General features: G+C 37.0%; 1 pseudogene across 1 annotated transcript; it reads left to right on the forward strand.

Moving 5' to 3' along the window:
• The first annotated feature begins 509 nt into the window (after positions 1-509).
• Positions 510-882, forward strand: LOC308641899 (protein kish-A-like; annotated as a pseudogene). Its single transcript has one exon. The product of its transcript is annotated as a protein kish-A-like (transcript).
• The last annotated feature ends 5,118 nt before the right edge of the window (positions 883-6,000 follow it).

The raw sequence follows: 6,000 nt of genomic DNA on the forward strand, positions 1-6,000 counted from the left end.
CACTGTTGGAGATTCATTGTGAAAGTCCACAAAATGGCAACATGGTATCAGGGCACTATGACGCATACCTATAACCCCAGCTATGTAGGAGGCAGAGGCAAGAGGATGGAAAGTTAAAGGTCAGCCTGGGCAATTTAGCCAAAGCTTGTCTTGAAATAAAGAGTAAAAAACAAACAAAAAAAAGTTCTGTGATAGAGTTTCCCTGAACTTGGTGGTACACTCAGCTACTTGAAAGGTTGAGGCAGGAAGATAACAAGTTTGAGGACAGCCTCAGCTATTTAGCAATACTGTCTCCAAAAGGAAAAAAAAAAAGAAGTGTGGGATGTAGCTCAGTGGTAGAGTGCCCTGAGTTCGATTTCCAGTGCCCACCCCCTAATTAGAACAAGTTGGCGGCATAGCAATAATTAATACAACACCTTTCAAAGTCAAAGAAGAAACTGGAGTAAAAGAAAGAACCTGGTCTTGCTCTTCCGCCCTGGGCCTGGAAGGGTGACGTGGCTGAGGCATTGATGGCCTCACTATGTCCTGCCATTTTCAATTTTCAGAGTCTGTTGACTGTCATCTTGCTGCTTATATGCACCTGTGCTTATATCCGGTCCTTGGCATCCAGCCTCCTGGACAGAAATAAAACTGGACTATTGGGAATATTTTGGAAGTGTGCCAGAATTGGTGAATGAAAGAGTCCATATGTTTCAGTATTCTGTGTAGCGATGGCCTTCAGCATCCTTATCATGCAGTAGCTTGGAAAAATGCCAGAATTCAATTGCCATCAGACTTCAGTATGAACAAGGACTTATCTGCAGAAAATAATGGCAGGAATGGTGAACCCTTTTAACTCTGAACATTGAATGAGAGAAATTTACAAATGGTTTTCTCTATTTTTATGTTCTGTATAAATAACTAAGATACAAACACTTGATACACAGAGTTTCATAACCTGTTACAACCAACATCAGTACTGTGTCTACAATATTACATTCTGTGCAAATATTATTCTGTTGTGTCTGATATCAGTTTTTAGTAGGGTATCTTTTAAGGCACATAGTAGAAAAAAATTGGTGAATTACTCAAGTTCTTTCACTGTGGTGTGGAAAAAAATGAGTCTTTATACAATGACTAGCTTTTTAATTGAGAAAATAGTTCAATTTTGTGTTAGTAAGGATTGCATTCATATTTGTTAACACTTGCTTTTCCTCTGGGCACACCAGTTTGATCATTAACCAGAGTGTCTCTACTCTTAAAAATTTTATAGTTTATTACAGGTGTTTAGAATATTTAAAACAAACCCATGCAGTTCTTAATGAGGAAGATTAATGGGATGTGACTTAAAATTATTATTAGGAAAATGTTCATATTTAATATAAGAGGGTTTAGACTAGCCTGCTGCCATAGTAGCCTATGATATCTCTGATCAGGTATGCACATGACTTAAGCATGAGTTTGACCATCTAGCTGTTGTTCTCTGAAAAAGATAACATTCTCAGTATGAAAAGAACAAAATAAAAAAAATTGTAGAATGATAATTCTGTGTTTTATATTCTCTTTTTTTACTTATTTTTTATTGGTTGTTCACAACATTACAAAGCTCTTGACATATCATATTTCATACATTAGAATCAAGTGGGTTATGAACTCCCATTTTTACCCCAAATACAGATTGCAGAATCACATCGGTTACACATCACATTTTTACATACTGCCATATTAGTGACTGTTGTATTCTGCTACCTTTCCTATCCTCTACTATCCCCCCTCCCCTCCCCTCCCATCTTCTCTCTCTACCCCATCTACTGTAATTCATTTCCCTAGTGTTTGTTATCCCATTCCCCTCATAACCTCTTATATGTAATTTTGTATAACAATGAGGGTCTCCCTCCATTTCCATGCAATTTCCCTTTTTTCTCCCTTTCCCTCCCACCTCATGTCTCTGTTTAATGTTAATCTTTTCTTCCTGCTCTTCCTCCCTGTTCTGTTTTTAGTTGCTCTCATTATATCAAAGAAGACATTTGGTATTTGTTTTCTAGGGATTGGCTAGCTTCACTAAGCATAATCTGCTCTATTGCCATCCATTTCCCTGCAAATTCTGTGATTTTGTCATTTTTCAGTGCTGCGTAATACTCCATGGTGTATAAATGCCACATTTTTTTTATCCATTCATCTATTGAAGGGCATCTGGGTTGATTCCACAGTCTAGCAATTGTGAATTGTGCTGCTATGAACATCGATGTGGCAGTATCCCTGTAGTGTGCTCTTTTAAGGTCTTCAGGAAATAGTCCGAGAAGGGCAATAGCTGGGTCAAATGGTGGTTCCATTCCCAGCTTTCCCAGGAATCTCCATACTGCTTTCCAAATTGGCCGCACCCGTTTGCAGTCCCACCAGCAATGTACAAGAGTACCCTTTTCCCCACATCCTCACCAGCACTCATTGTTGTTTGACTTCATCATGGCTGCCAATCTTACTGGGGTGAGGTGGTATCTTAGGGTGGTCTTGATTTGCATTTCCTTGACTGCTAGAGATGGTGAGCATTTTTTCATGTATTTGTTGATTGATTGTGTGTCCTTCTCTGTGAAGTGTTTGTTCATGTCCTTGGCCCATTTGTTGATTGGGTTATTTGTTTTCTTATTGTCTAATTTTTTGAGTTCTTTGTATACTCTGGATATTAGGGCTCTATCTGAAGTGTGAGGAGTAAAAATTTGTTCCCAGGATGTAGGCTCCCTATTTACCTCTCTTATTGTTTCTCTTGCTGAGAAAAAAAACTTTTCAGTTTAAGAAAGTCCCATTTGTTGATTCTTGTTATTAACTCTTGTGCTATGGGTGTCCTATTAAGGAATTTGGAGCCCGACCCCACAATATGTAGATTGGAGCCAACTTTTTCTTCTATCAGACAGAGAGTCTCTGATTTGATCTAGCTCCTTGATCCACTTTGAGTTGACTTTTGTGCATGGCGAGAGGAGGGGATTCAGTTTCATTTTGTTGCATATGGATTTCCAGTTTTCCCAACACCATTTGTTGAAGATGCTATCCTTTCTCCATTGCATGTTTTTAGCTCCTTTATCAAATATAAGATAGTTGTAGCTTTGTGGATTAGTCTCTGTGTCCTCTATTCTGTACCATTGGTCCACCCGCCTGTTCTAGTACCAGTACCATGCTGTTTTTATTACTATTGCTCTGTAATATAGTTTGAAATCTGGTATCGCTATACCACCTGATTCACACTTCCTGCTTAGAATTGTTTTTGCTATTCTGGGTCTTTTATTTTTCCATATGAACTTCACGATTGTTTTCTCTATTTCTACAAGAAATGCCATTGGGATTTTGATTGGCATTGCATTAAACCTATAGAGAACTTTTGGTAATATCGCCATTTTGATGATGTTAGTTCTGCCTATCCATGAACAAGGTATATTTTTCCATCTTCTAAGATCCTCTTCTATTTCTCTCTTTAGGGTTCTGTAGTTTTCATTGTATAGGTCTTTCACCTCTTTTGTTAGGTTGATTCCCAAGTATTTTTTTTTTTGAGGATATTGTGAATGGAGTGTTTTTCCTCATTTCCGTTTCAGAAGTTTTGTCGCTGATATACAGAAATGCCTTTGATTTATGTGTGTTGATTTTATATCTTGCCACTTTGCTGAACTCATTTATTAGTTCTAGTAGTTTTTTTGTAGACCCTTTTGGGTCTTCTAGGTATAGAATCATGTCATCCACAAATAGTGATAATTTAAGTTCTTCTTTTCCTATTTTTATGCCTTTAATTTCTTTCGTCTGTCTAATTGCTCTGGCCAGTGTTTCGAGAACTATGTTGAATAGAAGTGGTGATAGGGGGCATCCCTGTCTTGCTCCAGATTTTAGAGGGAATGCCTTCAATTTTTCTCCATTCAGAATGATGCTAGCCTGAGGCTTAGCATAGATAGCTTTTACAATGTCAAGGTAAGTTCCTGTTATCCCTAGTTTTTCTAATGTTTTGAACATAAAGGGATGCTGTACTTTGTCAAATGCTTTTTCTCTGTCTATCGAGATGATCATATGGTTCTTATGTTTAAGTCTATTGATGTGGTGAATAACATTTATTGATTTCCATATATTGAACCATCCTTGCATCCCAGGGATGAATCCTACTTGATCATGGTGCACAATTCTTTTGATGTGCCTTTGTATCCAATTCGCCAGAATTTTATTGAGGATTTTTGCATCTAGGTTCATCAGAGATATTGGTCTGTAGTTTTCTTTCTTTGAGGTGTCTTTGTCTGGTTTTGGAATCAGGGTGATGTTGGCCTCATAGAATGAATTTGGAAGAGCTCCCTCTGTTTTTATTTCCTGAAATAACTTGAAAAGTATTGGTATTAATTCTTCTTTAAAGGTTTTGTAAAACTCCGCTGTATACCCATCCGGTCCTGGGCTTTTCTTGGTTGGTAGTCTTTTGATTGCTTCTTCTATTTCATCCATTGATATTGGTCTGTTTAAATTGTGTGTATCCTCCTGACTCAGTCTGGGCAAATCATATGACTTAAGAAATTTATCAATGTCTTCACTATCTTCTATTCTATTGGAATATAGGTTTTCAAAGTAATTTCTAATTGTCTTCTGTATTTCTGTAGCATCTGTTGTGATATTGCCTTTTTCATCCCGTATGTTAGTAATTTGAGTTCTCTCTCTTCTTCTCTTCATTAGCATGGCTAAGGGTCTGTCGATCTTTTTTATTTTTTCAAAGAACCAACTTTTTGTTTTGTTAATTTTTTCAATAGTTTCTTTTGTTTCAATTTGATTGATTTCTGCTCTGATTTTAATTAATTCTTGCCTTCTGCTACATTTGCTGTTGTTTTGCTCTTCCTTTTCTAGGGCTTTGAGATGAAGTGTGAGCTCATTTATTTGTTGGTTTTTCCTTTTTTTGAGGAACGACCACCAGGCGATGAATTTCCCTCTTAAAACTGCTTTCATTGTGTCCCATAGATTCCGATATGTTGTGTCTGTATTTTCATTTATCTCTAAGAATTTTTTGATTTCCTCCTTTATGTCTTCTGTAACCCATTGATCATTCAGTAACGTATTGTTCATTGTCCATGTGATGTAGGATTTTTCCTTCCTTCTTTTATCATTGATTTCCAGTTTCATTCCATTATGATCTGATAAAGTGCATGGTATTATCTCAACCCCTTTATATTTACCGAGGGTTGCCCTATGGCATAATATATGGTCTATTTTTGAGAAGGATCCATGTGCTGCTGAGAAAAAAGTATATCCACTTGATGATGGTTGATATATTCTATATATGTCAGTTAAGTCTAGGTTATTGATTGTGATATTGAGGTCAATAGTTTCTTTATTCAACTTTTGTTTGGAGGATCTGTCCAATGGTGAGAGAGGTGTGTTGAAGTCACCCATGATTATTGTGTTGTGGTCTATTTGATTCTTGAACTTGAGGAGAGTTTGTTTTATGAACGTTGCTGCGCCATTATTTGGTGCATAAATATTGATAATTGTTATGTCTTGTTGGTGAATGGTTCCTTTTAACAGTATATAATGTCCTTCCTTATCCCTTTTGATTAACTTAGTCTTGAAGTCGATTTTATTCGATATGAGAATGGCCACCCCTGCTTGCTTACGAGCACCGTGTGCATGGTATATTTTTTCCCATCCTTTCACCTTGAGCCTGTGTATGTCTTTTCCAATCAGATGTGTCTCCTGGAGGCAGCATATTGTTGGATTTGTTTTTTTAATCCATGTTACCAGCCTATGTCGCTTTATTGGAGAGTTTAAGCCATTAACGTTTAGAGTTACTATTGATATATGGTTTGTACGTCCTGCCATGTTTGATTATTTATCTCTTTTTTTTTCCTAATTTAGTTTGTTTCTCCATGATTAGCTTTCCCCCCGTCCTCTGTCTTTACCCAGGCACTTCCCGCTGATGGTTTTGGTTATAGTTTTTCATTTCTTCCTCGTGTAGAGTTTTGCTCAAGATGCTTTGCAATGCTCGTTTTCTGACTACAAATTCTTTTAGCTTTT

Source organism: Spermophilus citellus (assembly GCF_964194105.1).
Source record: "Spermophilus citellus genome assembly, chromosome: 2".
Lineage (NCBI taxonomy): Eukaryota > Metazoa > Chordata > Mammalia > Rodentia > Sciuridae > Spermophilus > Spermophilus citellus.